This window comes from Panthera uncia, chromosome B1 (genome assembly GCF_023721935.1).
Source record: "Panthera uncia isolate 11264 chromosome B1, Puncia_PCG_1.0, whole genome shotgun sequence".
Taxonomy (NCBI): domain Eukaryota; kingdom Metazoa; phylum Chordata; class Mammalia; order Carnivora; family Felidae; genus Panthera; species Panthera uncia.
Window position 1 is genome coordinate 65219304 of NC_064811.1, and position 13986 is coordinate 65233289.

General features: G+C 39.7%; 1 protein-coding gene across 9 annotated transcripts in view; it reads right to left on the reverse strand.

Moving 5' to 3' along the window:
* RASGEF1B (RasGEF domain family member 1B) overlaps positions 1 to 13986 on the reverse strand; it is a 642507-nt gene that overhangs the window by 32108 nt on the left and 596413 nt on the right. The window contains exon 1 of one of the 9 annotated variants that reach the window (XM_049630726.1): positions 5711 to 5850. The exons of 7 other annotated variants lie outside the window; for them this stretch is intronic. The gene's annotated coding sequence lies outside the window, so the exon portion shown is untranslated. One more of the 9 variants, XM_049630727.1, reaches the window with a different exon arrangement.

Below are 13986 nucleotides of genomic sequence, written 5' to 3' on the forward strand. Positions count from 1 at the left end.
TCTCCACCACCGGCTGTAGGTGGGGAAAAAACAAAAAAAAAAAAAAAAAAAAATTTTTACAACAAAAAAAAAAAAAAAAAAAAAAAAAAGAACACAAAAAAAAAAAAAAAAAAAAAAAAAAAAGGTATAAGGGGCTTTGAATCCATATTTCATCAGAGAGTACTTTGGTGAAATATTGAACAAATCCAATGCGTTTATACTGATCGCTTATCTTTTAGTTTCTGTTTAAATGCTAGGCATGTGTCCCAATTAAAAAGAAAACAAACCAACCCACTGAAGTAGAGGAAGGCCTCCCTATCACAGCTGAACTTTGAAAGTGTATTTGTTTAGTGATGAGAGGCTTAATTTAATATCCTGGAATTACCGGTTTCCCAGTTCCCATCTAGATTCCAAAGGAATTTTGCACTTTGGTGAGATGCACCTTCTTCCTTTTTTCATTTGAGGATCCAGCAAGCTGCAGGAGAACACATTCACATATTTCAGCTTTACTGCAGCTGGTTTCCTCCAGTGCTTCTAGCCTCCTTTTGGCACTTCTGGATCTCAGAATACAAGGACTGACCTCATGCTCATACAGTGTAGCTGCATGGGCTTTTGAGTCAGGGTGAAAGTAAAAGTCACGTTTCTGACACTATCTAAAATGTGGCTTATTTTGAGCTTGAAAATGTCTAGATTATCCTCTCGCATCGTTCCTGAGCCAGTGGGAGTCCTAAAGGCAGAGATTTCTAGCAACATCTCTGGAAACTGTAGAAATGCTCTTCTGACCTCCTTGAGAAAAGAGGTATGGTCGCTGAGAGAGCAAACAATGCAGAGTAGACAACTCAGAATCAACTCACTTCTCTGGCATGTGATTAAAAAGTAACTTGCTCCCAGACAGGTACATTCTTTGAAACTGAGCCCCAAAGGCTTAGTAAATTTTATAACCAGGGTGGGAGCAGGAAGTCGGTATTTTTTTTTATTAAAGAAGGTGTTATTTCATTTTGCTTGATTTATTCTGGATGCTACTTTAGAAATCTTAACTAATTCCTAATTGATGGAGGAAGAGGGTTGTAACTCAAATACTGACTATCTTTGGTTTCCTTGGAAGGAGATCAAAGCAAAAATTTGTTGTCTCTTGTCTTGGAGATATCTTGGTAACAGTTTATTAAAGCACAAAATGATATTTCACTACATGGCAACTCTAAATGGGCCTGGAGGGTCATATAAAACTTTTCTACAAGATAAATCTTTACTGTGTGGGCACAGATCACAGAACAAACAGGTTGATATTCTCTGTGCATTGTTTTGAATCATCTACAACTTCCATGTAGTTCCTTATCTTACCAGTAGATGACTCCACGTTCCTGGTCTTTGTAAAAATTGGTGCTTTCCAGTGGTAAGGGTGAGTGCTGGTTTAGAAAAGTAAAAGGACAATTCGAGTTCTGGGTGAAATAAAAACTAAGAAATTGGTGTTTGTCATCTTGGCATATGATTGAATTTAGGAAAGTGGCATTGTTCATGTTGTACAGTTGAAAATACTGGCTGAAAAAGTCAGTTGGTCTTATTTCCTAGGTATTAAGTGCCTATCTATGATGAGAATTAATTATTTCATTTTCCCAGAGGGGTAAAAGTGATCTTCTGGATAATCAAAATCATCATTATCTAATTACATGCTGTCAAAAAGAACCTTCCTGGATATTGGAAATTTTCCTCTTCTACACTATCCAACATAGCAGCCATTAGCCACAAGTTAGCTACTAAGCATGTAAAATGTGCCTAGCATAACTAAGAAACTAAATTTTGAATTCTGTTTAATTTAACTAAACTGAAGTTTAAATATCTCCATGGGGCTATTGGCTATCATACTGGATGGCACAGATAAAGTTGTTGAGTCATCATTTATAGTGTAAGCTCTCGGGGGCGCCTGGGTGGTTCAGTCAGTTGAGTGTCTGACTTCGGCTCAAGTCATGATCTCGCTGTTGGCGAGTTTGAGCCCCACATCAGTCCCAGTGCTGATAGCTCAGAGCCTGGAACCTGCTTCAGATTCTGCCTCCCTCCCTCCCTCTCTCTCTCTCTCTCTCTCTGCCCCTCTCCTGCTCACATTTTGTCTCTCTCTCAAAAATAAATAAACATTAAACAAAATTTATAGCATAAGCTCTCAAGACAAATTACAGAGTATCATACAGAGAGCATCCTTTACTGAAAGGGTTTATTCTTCTAAACCCAATTCATTTCAGCAGGAAAATGACCTGATACTTAGTGAGGACACTTAGTAAACAAGCAGAATCTTCCATTTACATTTTATTATGGAACATGATTCCTGGAATAATTTTATTTTTTAGCTGCAAGTTCTTGAAAAACTATGTTTGTCCCTTCTCTTTTTGATAAATAGAGAGATACAGGCAGTCTGTAAAGTGTTTTCCTCCCTTACAAGGTTAATTTGTACTCTCGCTGTGTAAAACTGGCTTTCATACCAGGGCTTCCTAATAAAATTTGAATCAAACGAATGACTTCTAGATACAGACATACCTTGAAATGGAATAATAAATATATTAACCTAAGGAAAAAAATTATTGGTCAAAGACTGGTTAGAAATTGCATAAATGTTAACACTGACTTAATAAGTAAAAAAAAAAAAATTCAAACTCAACTTTTTTGATAATTAGTATTTTCTAATACACTTATGGGGAAAGAAAGCAGGTCAAGAAAATATTAAATCTCTACATAGTGCTTATCAATAGAAAGAAACTTCACTCTCTTTGCTTCATTTTCATATACCCAGAAAGTAGCTGAACATCTAACTGCAGACATTACATCCCCAATCTTCCACCCCATTTAGGATGCAAATGCACGAAGTGATAGTACAGCAGAATAAATCCACGGTCAAAGAACTAAAAGCAACTTATAAATCATCTAGCTCAATACCCCATCAACTTTACAGATATTGCAGGTAGAAGGAGACAACAAATGACTTGTTAGGGCTCCAGATCAGACAGGACGCACCTCCCTATTCCCAGAGTAGATATCTGCCCACAGCACTGGGCTACAATATCTGTTATTTTAAGATAATCAAGGGTTGTATACATCTTTTTTTTTTTTTCGTAGGTTTAACTGGAGAACCAAAACAGAACAACTGTATTTCTAGAAAAGTGAAGGGAGTAGGGAGATAATACCTGAATACGACCACTAACCACAAAAATGCCATAAATCTAAAAGCGGTATATTCAATAGCACCATTTGTCTCTCTCTGTAAGACTTCACAATACATTATAATGTCTTTACCATTTATTATTTGTGGCATCAGAATCAAGATGCCAGATTCTCAATCCCTGCTTCAGGGATTTCAAATTCTTCTCCCAAGTAAGGGAGAAATGCCCTCTTTTCCCCATCTCCTGTCTCAGGGAAGACTCTCCAGAGCCATCCAAATTGCTTCTCCAAAGTCCACTTCTTCCAGGTAGCCTTTGGAGATTGATAATGTTGATTCTATCATTTAATGTGCCATAATTACGTATCTTACTTAGCACAGAAACTCACCCAGTGGTTAATTTTAGATTGTAAGAACGTAATGCTACCAATAATATAAGAAATATGTATTGTAAGAAATAATACATATTTAGAAACAGTAAGTAATATATACCTAAGAATACATTAGATTAGATGCTAAGCTGGGGGAAAAAGACAATAAATGTAAACGCTTTCCAGTGATTTTCTATTCCAAAAGACACTGTTATCCCAGGTATTAGGTGTGGTAGTATTGGAGAAAATGTCTTGGGGAGTATATAAAACGGAGCAAGACTGAAAATGAACCATGGGAGAAATAAATTCTAAGAATTTAACACTTCATTAGAGAACTGGAAAGTAGGAGGCCAGTATGCTTAGTAGCCAGAAATGTTGCCACCTCCAGGAAAACAAAGGATTGACCTACATGTAGTGGAATAATGCCAACAAGAAACTTACTAATCATTGACTGATCTTCTCATCTTTGCCAGAAAAAAAATCTGCTTGAAAGGGATAATACAGCAATGCTTGTGAGCCCTGATCTCTGTCAAAAGCACCCCAGAGTCCTCACTGCCCCAACCATTGTCCCACCTCCCCACCCCATATAAAATAACCATTAATGACAGGACCTAACAAGCTGTCATTCTTTTATTCTGTCATAAAAATCTCAACAGCCAAAATTTTTTACTTTTATTTCTTTTTGAAAATCAATTCTACATTTGCCTCAAACCTCATCTGACCAGTGGCATTCCTCTCAAATGTCCAATCACGCCTACAATCTGGTTAATTGTAACCTCCTTGTTTCTTAGCATAGGTTTTATCACAGTGGTCCAACTACGTTTTAAATTGAGACATAGCTATCACATGCCAAGCTCTGGCTACTGTTTTCAGGAGGAAAGAATAATTATTCACCCCATCTGAGTCTGACTGTACCAGACATTATTCAAGAGTGCAACACCCTGGGCCCTAGACTCTTCCCCTTTATGCACCCAGTTCAGAGACCCTCCCTCCGCCTTTGGAGATCATCCAGGGCTAAATATAGATCTACGCACACCAGCAGTTCCTGACCGCGGTCACATGGTGCTGCTGACGAAGGACTCCTTGGAGATGTATTCGGCCCAAACACACATACACAAATTTGTGTGCATATTCACCTACACACACTGTGCCCACCGAATTCATTGGCCAAGATGGGCACATCCACACTCAGAAGAGAAAGTCGCTGCCCAGGGATCTCCTCCTGCTATTTACCTCACTTGTGCCACCCTCGACACTGTGAGTGGACTTGGATACCTTGCTTTCGCCTGAACTGCGTCAATTTGCTTGGGGTAAGGTGTGAAGCAATACTCAAGTGGTACGCAGACAGATACACATACACAGGTGTGCACCTACCAGCCCCTTTCCCCCCTTTTCCCTTGTACAGAGCTGAAGCTGTCCCCACGATTCCCCTAGAAAGTGGAGCCTCTTTTATGCCAGCTGCCACAAGGCTCCTAGGTACTTTTGGCTCACGTTATTACAACCTAGCCAGGTGTCTCGAGGCGACTCACCTGAGCTCGGGCAAGTGCCGGGAGACTCGGTGTGTCCCAAATTCGCCAGGTGAACGGAGGCATGAACAAATATCACCTCGTCAGTGGCGAGCACATGACTTCTGCTCCCTGTCCCTTCCTAAGAATCAGACCTTAGATTATAGGGCACCGACACCAAAAATAAACAATCTCCCCACCCCACCGCCAACACGAAAACTAGCCAAGAAGTAGAAGGAAACAACCTAGCAGTGCACAGGAAAGGAGAGAATGAAGAAAGGATGAACGCGACTAGAACTCAGACAAACCCTCAAAAACTACCAACATGTCAAAGAAAAGGCCTAGCTTCGGGATCCGGGCGAGAGACGCAAAGCAAAACCCAAGTCTGCCCCTGCCCGCGCCCCAGCGGCTCGGCCCCGCACCTGTTGGCACCCGGTCCGCTCCCGGGGCAGCCCAGGCGACCTCGGCGGCCAGGCAGGCGACTCCCTCGGTTTCTAGCTTTTGCCAGGCGCTTTGTGCCAGAGAGCGTTTGGTCGCCCCGATTCTCCCGCCTCTTCGAGGCGCACCCGGCAGCCGGGGCGCCTGAGAGCCGGGCTCGCTACGAGCGCAGCTCCGGGGCCGTCTGGGACAGCGCAGAGGACAGCACCGCCGCGCGTTCCCGCTGCCAGGCTCAGGCCCCTCCGGGAGAACTGGCTGGCCAGGGAACAACCCACCTGCAGATGGACCTCGGGTCCTCGGTTTCCCGGCTGTTTGCCGCGCGCCCACAATCGCGGCCAAAGAAAAGAGAGCTAAAGCGCGCGCGAAGAAGGAAAAGAAATTCCGCCCGACCAGTCGGGTGCCTTGTTTATACTGAAACTACGGCCTCAGCCGCGGCGCACACCCCCTTCCCTCCGAGCCCGCCTCCCGCCGCCAGCCCCGCCCCGCCCCGGCAGGAGCGGACCAATCACGGCGCAGCTCGCCGCCCACGCCGCCACCGCCTCCAGCGCCCGGGACCGGCCCACGCGGCGCAGGGCGCTGGGGACTCCCGCGGCGCGGTCGCCCGGGTGCCCTCCTACAATGCGGCGGCCCGTGCAGCCGGGCTCAGCGCTGTTTACCTGCGTCGGTTCGGCCCGCTCAGAATGGCGTGCGTTTCCTCCTGAGTCCGCCTGCCCGGGGCTGTTTGTGAAGTCGTGTGTGTGTGTGTGTGTGTGTGTGTGTGTGTGTGTTCATTTACCTGTGTACTACCTGTAAATACCGGCCCGACTCGTTATACAGTATCTATTAGCATAATCATGAGCTAAAGGTTACTGTACATATACTTTCAGAAGAGAGCTTGAGAGAAACCACAAGAACATTTGCTTAGCAAATATTTACGCAGAGCCCGAATGCTAGGCATTGTGCAAAACGCTGGGGGCAGGCTCCAGGCAAAAGTAGGCTGGCCCCTGCCATTGTGAAGCTTCCAGCCGGTCTAGAGGAGGACAAACGTTAAGCAAATGGTCACCCAAACAAAATACAAAATTGAGGCTGTTATAAGTTCCACAAAGGAAGGGAATCTGTGCCATGAAATATGATTCTGGAGGCAAAGGGGAGGCCAGTCCTCAGTGAAGGCTGTGTTGTCATGGTAACCACATACTCTATCATTGGATACTTGATAACTATTTTAGAAAAAGGGTAAAAACCTCAATGCTTCACCTTGTACAAATAAAAGAGACTGAAGGGAAGAAACGATGGAAACAAGGGGAGAAAGAGACTCAAGGAAAGAAAAAAAATTTGAAACATCAGGAGACTCTTGCTAGCTACATGACCTTGAGTAAGTAAAGTATCTTTCCTGAGCTTCAGTTTTCCTATATGTAAAAAACAACACTATTCATACCTGTCTTATAGGACTATAATTAGGATTACTGAGCTAGAGGAACCCTGTGTGTCCCTGCCCCATTCTCCTTGTCTCCCCCTCCTTCCTAGTGTGGAAACAGTCATCTTGAAGTTCACCTTGCCTATTCTTAGCTTCATCTGTGCCTCCTCTCACTTCTCTTCCTCTAATTATACGTTCTCCTTTTCTTCTGCAAATGGGTCTCCCCAACTCAGTAATTCACTTTAAGCCTCTCGGAAGTTTAAAGGAGAAGCCATTCAGCCAAAAGAGCTCGGTAGGAGGCGGCCATGCAGAGAGCCACAGAGGCTCTTGGCTGCCCAGCCTAACTATTGTGGTAGTGCTGGTTGTTTTGGCTTTCAAGATCAGTTTTCCCATCCTTGTTCTGTAACAAACAAGCCATTTGCGGTTGTGCAAGTTATGTATAATATTGAGGTTCCCTGGCCTGTAGCAATTAATTAAAAGGGTTGGACTAAATCAGGATTTCTTAGTGGAAATATTTGACATAGCCTTAATAACCTCTGGATACACCCCCCACCCTGGAAGAGTTTGCCCAGTTTTTCTTTCTTAAGTTTTTTTTTTTTCCACCAAAACAAAAAATGTTTACTTTAGATTCTCAAACTCTAAAAGGGACACTACAGTAATATTGATTTAATGTTTTACCAAATCATTCCTGCTCTCCATACTGGTGGATCTCCCAGAGCCCCTTCTAGCTCCCCATATGAGAAGTAATACATGAAGGGACAGCTCCAGAGCTATGTGGCCCAAACTCTGATCCTGTCCTATCATTTAGCCAGTTATCAAACCTTACAAGAGATCCTGAAGGACTCTGGGCCCCAACTTACTCATATGAAGGTAGCAATCATAGTTTATAAAAGTAACTTCTTCATAGTGTGTGAGATTAATTAAAAGAGATAATATGTGAAATGGGTTTGGAGCAATGTCCTTAGAGAAGCCTTCCCTAAACCTCACTCCATATCTTTCATTGTTGTTTCCTCTATAGGATTTACTACTATTTAACATATTGTATATTTTACTTATTATTGCCTCTCTCCCCTTGCTAGAATATAAGCCCCATAACAGCATGGTTTGTTGTTGTCATTGTAGTTGTTGTTTTGCTGCTGTATTTCCAATGTCTAGAATAATGTCTAATACAATAAGCACTCATAAATATGTGTTGGTTGACTTAATGAATGCCCAGTACATAGTAAGTATTCAATAAATAATCGCTGTTATGATTCTGTATCAATTATTCTCTATCATGAAAAGTTTTTTTTTTTTTTCCGTTTTCTACTTCCCATAGTTTCTTTCTTGGTCTTTTGACTCCACTGGCTCAATTCTTATCCCTGTAAATGTTGGTAAGCTCAATAATACCAGTCAAATTGATGCAAATAAAGCCCTGCTGAGTAGGATACTCAAATGATAAAAGTAGCCACTTATATTAAGCTTTGACTATATGGCAGGCCCTGTGCTAAACATTTTTTTTTCTCTTCCCTTCCTCTTGGATCTCAAGTGCACAAAATTAGAGCAATCATCATGACTAATTCATGTCCAATACTCTTTTTTAAATTTTATTATATTTAATGTATTTATTTTATATCATTAGTCTCCTTTATTTCCCATCTAAAATCCTATTTTCACCATCCCAAAGGCACTGACTCTTTCACACTGTATTTAGTATGTGTTTTTCAATCCACCTTGTATGAACAATGATGGTATTATTTTATGTGAGTACCATGTGAGTGTATTTACCTAAATATACTCTTACTTTTATTTATGTTTCTCAATGTTGTCCCTCCAACATTTGACTTTGCTCATCTATTCATGTTGATACATGTTGATATTTTTCACTCCTTTTACATTGTGTTGAGTATTTCACCGTATTTGTGTTACATTTTTTTTTACTTACATTACCTTTTATCCTTGCCCAAACTCTGAGATGTAGGTACTATTTTCTCCATTTCTGAGATGAAGGAATGATACTGAGGAAGGTAAATAACTTACCATGGCCGTACAGCTGAAGAAGCCATAAATTATACCTATATCTCTCTGATTCCAGTGCTCCCATCTTCCTACCCTTTAAAATGAATCTAATTACTGGGGCACCTGGGTGGCTCAGTCGGTTAAGTCCAACTTTGGCTCAGGTCATGATCTTGAGGTCCATGGGTTTGAGCCCTGCGTCAGGCTCTGGGCTAACAGCTCAGAGCCTGGAACCTGCTTCAGATTCTGTGTCTCCCTCTCTCTCTGCTCCTCCCCTACTCTCTCCCTCTCTCTTAAAAAAGAAACATTAAAAAATTTTAAAAATAAAATAAAATGGATTTAATTACTTACTATAAGATTTATGAAATCCTGTCTAAAAAAATATACCATTAATTTGACCCATTTTACATGTCTAAGATATTGCTGTTAAAACTAGTAGATATATGTATTTAAGCTAGAGGCCAAGTGTTTTCATTGGAAAGCAATGTTTATTATTTGAGACACAAGTTTAATATTATTTGTGGTTTAATATTTTCTTAAAACACTTGAACTTTGTTTTCTTTATGTATTATTTTTATTTTAGAGAGAGGAGGACAGAATGGAGGCAGAGAGAGAGAGAGAGGGAGAGAAAGAGAATCTTAAGCAGGCTCCATGTTCAGTGCGGAGCCTGATACAGGGCTCAATCCCGTGACCCTGGGATCATGACCTGAGCCGAAATCAAGAGTGGGACGCTCAAGCATCTGAGCCACCCAGGCACCCCAACACCTGAACTTTAAATGAAAATCTCACAAAGTGAACTGCCTTCAAATATGTAAAATTTGCCATGTGAAAGAAAAATGAGGCTCCATAACACAAAATAAGACTAAAGAGAGAAAAGAATAAAGGAACAGATCACAGCTTCAGTGTAAGAAAAATATTAAAGATGTCTGAGGTAGAAAAGCAGCCTTTTTCTGCATTGAACCCCTCTTTCTGGATCTTAAAAGGCCTTGTGAAATGGCCGAGTAACTCTCCAAAACACTTTGACATTTTCTCCCATTTCACTTTCTCAATGTCATCCGGAACATGGAGATGAACAGTTTAAGGATAAGGACTTTTAGCCCTCGCTTATACATGTAAGAAAATGAAGGCACTGATCACCCTACTTATCAATAGTCAATCTAGACCACAACCATGGCCTTCTCACTTTCAAAGCCAAGGAAGACAAACCCACTAAGTATGACGTACATTGTCTATCTTGCATTTTACCAAAAGATTTATAAGAATTTTATAAAGCAAAACATGAAGAATGATCAAATGCAATTTGGAAACCATCACTTAACAGTTCCTAAGCAAGGTATGTTAATATGACCTAAGCAAGATCTGTTAATACAACATATAACTATCCCACCCCCATCCCCACCCCTTTTACACAGGATGATGAAATACTATAGTGGTATGGCTAAGTCAAGACAAAAATATTTTGGAGGCATAGGACTCATTTTTGGGGATCCCCTGTCTTGGGACTCTCTCTTCCACGTGGCTGCAATGGTAGGATAAGTTACTGTGCAAGATGTTGGGCAGACAAATTGGATCAGCCTCGCCCCAGACCTTAGAGAAAACCCCTTATTTTCCCCTTCCTTTTCAGTGTGATTTTCCTGGACTTCCCTTTCCTCATCATCGGATTGCTGAGAGTGAAAGGGTGAAGGAGGCTGCTTGGCAAGTTTGGTGCCATACCTTCTTCCTACTTCTACCCTGAGAAAAAGGAATTCTGTCTGTGGGCCAACCTAGCTCACTTGGGGACCACACTGGAATTTCATAGTAATGCAAAGTGTGTATGTGTTTGGCATTGACCTGTGTACATGCATTTCCCTGGAACCTGGGAAAAGGATGATGAAGGCAAGACACAAAGATGTAGATATTCAAGATTCCGAGTCCCTCCGTTCCCCCCTCCGTCAACACCTTCACCCCCTGCCATTTAGAAGGGATTTTTGTGATGAAACACATGTTTGGGTCAGTCTTGGAATGGTCATCTCAATAGTAATTCCCAGCATTTATTATAGTTGACAATGTTCTTTCATATCCATTATCTCATTTAGGGAGAACGTTGGGTCTGTGAGGGTCATTCATTTCTGACAGTTGTCATTGCAGAGGCATATATTTTCCTTTCCTGGGATCACTAAAAATACTAACGATAGTCATTCATTCGACTCTGCTGAGAAGATACTCCAAAGGACAAAGGAATTGACTAGAAAAGATAACTCCAGGGAACTCTCTTCCACAGATCCATGTGATCCTGTATCACCATGACTTTTTATCTCCCAGACCTTACTTAAGGTTGTACAAAAGAATGTAACGACCACATGGGAAATGTAGTAGGTTTTCAAAATCCCCTAGGGAGGTGTAAAAAATTACAGTATCTTCCTTTATACTAGATAAGAACTGTTGAAAGGCAAAGTTATTATTTTTCCTTTATCAGCATTACTGTTTCACTCATTTGCCAGTTCTCATTTACTCATACGAAGTAATTATTTCTAATATCCTCAGGAGGGATATTGGCATTGAGAAATAATATACCTTGGCCTGATCATAAGGTTATGAGACAATCTCATCATCTCCATCGGTTATATAATATATAGTGACTTATTATTTTCTGCACAAATATTTCATAACCTGCAACGTGCATCATTTTGACAAGATATAATGCTGTTTTGAGTATAAATTCAACTTTGTTTAACATGAATTTATTTAGATAAGTATTAATCTTATAAAATCTGTATAGTGAGTAGTAAATATAAATGTATTTCTATTTTCTCTTTCTAGTGGTTTTTGTCTGCTTTCTTGTGAATAAGTTGATCTTATAAAGAATTAAGAAAAGGTTTTCTGTTTCAAATTCTTCTACCCTTTAAAGTTAAGCCTGATTATTTTGCTAGAAGATCCCCTCAGTTTTGACTAATTACCAATCTATGTCCTAGAACATTGAATGGGAAAGGAGAAGGGAGAAAATTAATAATAGAATAATAAAATTTTAGAACTGGTAGAAATATTAATGACCATCTCTTTTAATCTTTCCCCACCCCAATGCCACCAACCAAGGCATTTATGAAAGGAAATTGAATTCTGGAGAGATTAAATGATCTCTCCAAGACCATCCAACAAGATAATAACAAAGTTATGCAAGTCAAAGAGCCTGGATGATAAGCCCAAAACTTCAAAAACTACACGATTTTACTTCCTAATTATTTCTGCAAGGGTGAAATCTATGGAGCTACTTTGACATTGTAGAAGTACAATTTGTTTTCAAATATTGATGACAAACTTTCTCTGTTAAATTCTCCTTGAGGAAATGATAAAGGAGAATTCTCTAGAAATTGCTCATATTTTTCATTAGAATTCTCTAAATATTGCTATTACCATTTGTCTTATTTAATATTCAAGATAATAAAATAGTAAACTCTTAGTTGCTTTATCTTTAAAGTAACCATGTTGTAAAGTATCAATCAGACTCCATAAAGTATATTTGAGAAATTATGTTGATCAGGATGCCTGGGTGGCCCAGTTGGTTGACCATCTGACTTGGTTTTGGCTCAGTCATGATCTCGGGGTTATGAAAATAAGCCTTTCATCGGGCTCTGTGTTGAGCATGGAGACTGTTTAAGATTCTCCCTTTCTACCTCTCTTTAAAATAAATTAAAAAAAAAAAGAAATTATGTTGATCAAAAAAGCTTCTCTAATAAGCAGTTACTGTCATCATTATGAAAACATACACCTAAGGTATTTTCTCTTTCATCTACTAAAATGATTGATTTTCATAAGACTATATCATTTTTTAAAAAATATTTACAGCATAGTTGTGATTTCTAGATAATTTTGTGAAGTTTAATTTTGTAAAGTATCCAAACATTTATTTTGACAGTTGAATAATATTATTTCCATAGTAAAGCCAGCATGTCCATATATATGTTTAGATATTGTTATAGAAAACATAATGCTAAATAGATTTTCTGCACAAAAACAAAGAGAGCAGATCATATAGTTTATGTGTGTTTCACTAGTGAATTAGAACAGTTGTCTCTGGAAAGGGGGAGAGAGGGGACTAGGACAGGAGGCAAAGAAGGCTTCAATTTTTTGTATAGTGTTTGATTTCTTTCATAAAGAAAGACGTAAAGCAGCTATGACAAAATGTCCATTATTATCATTTGTGGGTGGTGAGTACACAAGTTTTATAATTTTATTTTATTTTTTAAGTTTTTCAAAAAAACCCCAATTTTTGTAATTAAAGCTGGATATTTTCATATAGCTATACTGCATAACCTTAAACGTCCATATTTAAAGCTTACATTTTAAGGAAATCTATAATGGTAAAGTTATTGCTTTACCTTGTTTTGTGCACTGATTAATCACATTTATAAAGTGTAACTGTCAACCAAAAGTCCAGAGAGTTTCATTTGGTCTCACTATACAAAAGTGTAAGTTGTGAAAAATTTGGTAAGTAATGTTATACATCTCACACGGTTGATATTGCTTTCTGATGTAATTGCATGTATCCCCCCTCACACGGTGATGCATATTGTGAGTAAACACACAAAAGAGCTTTGATTCTTGACTGAAGCCTGCTTTAAAGTCGAATCTCTTGCAGACTAACACCACTAGCATATGATTAACGTTTCCAGGGTCTGGAATTAACTAGTGATAATTTTAGAATCTACAATTATTCACATAATTGTCTCCAATTAGCTGTCTCTGAAGAGTGGTCAAGAAATAAAGGAAAGTGGAGGTTGAATGTATTGACAGGTCTCCCTATTCGTGGATTGGTCCATTTACTTCAGGTCTATTGAGAGAGTCAAAGTATGTGTTTGGAGATGTGTTTGGACGAGTCAATGGGGTGGAAGGACACTGCTGTTACTTATAGATGTGGAGTTTGGGAAGAGTTGGAAAAGAAGAGGAATTCTCTGGTCCAGACTATTGCTCAACAATTTAAAAGGGATTATCTCCTAAGAAAAAGCTTGTAAGGAAATAGGCCTGAGAAAGACAAGGCCTTCTCTATGGAGGTATGAACCTCACACCTCTCATAGCATGAAATGTATAACAGAGGGTCAAATAAAATATCTCAGTCTGGATAAAGTTTCCCCGGATAAATAAAACATTTGTCTTAAGTTTTGTTTTGTTGTGATTTTTTAAAGATTT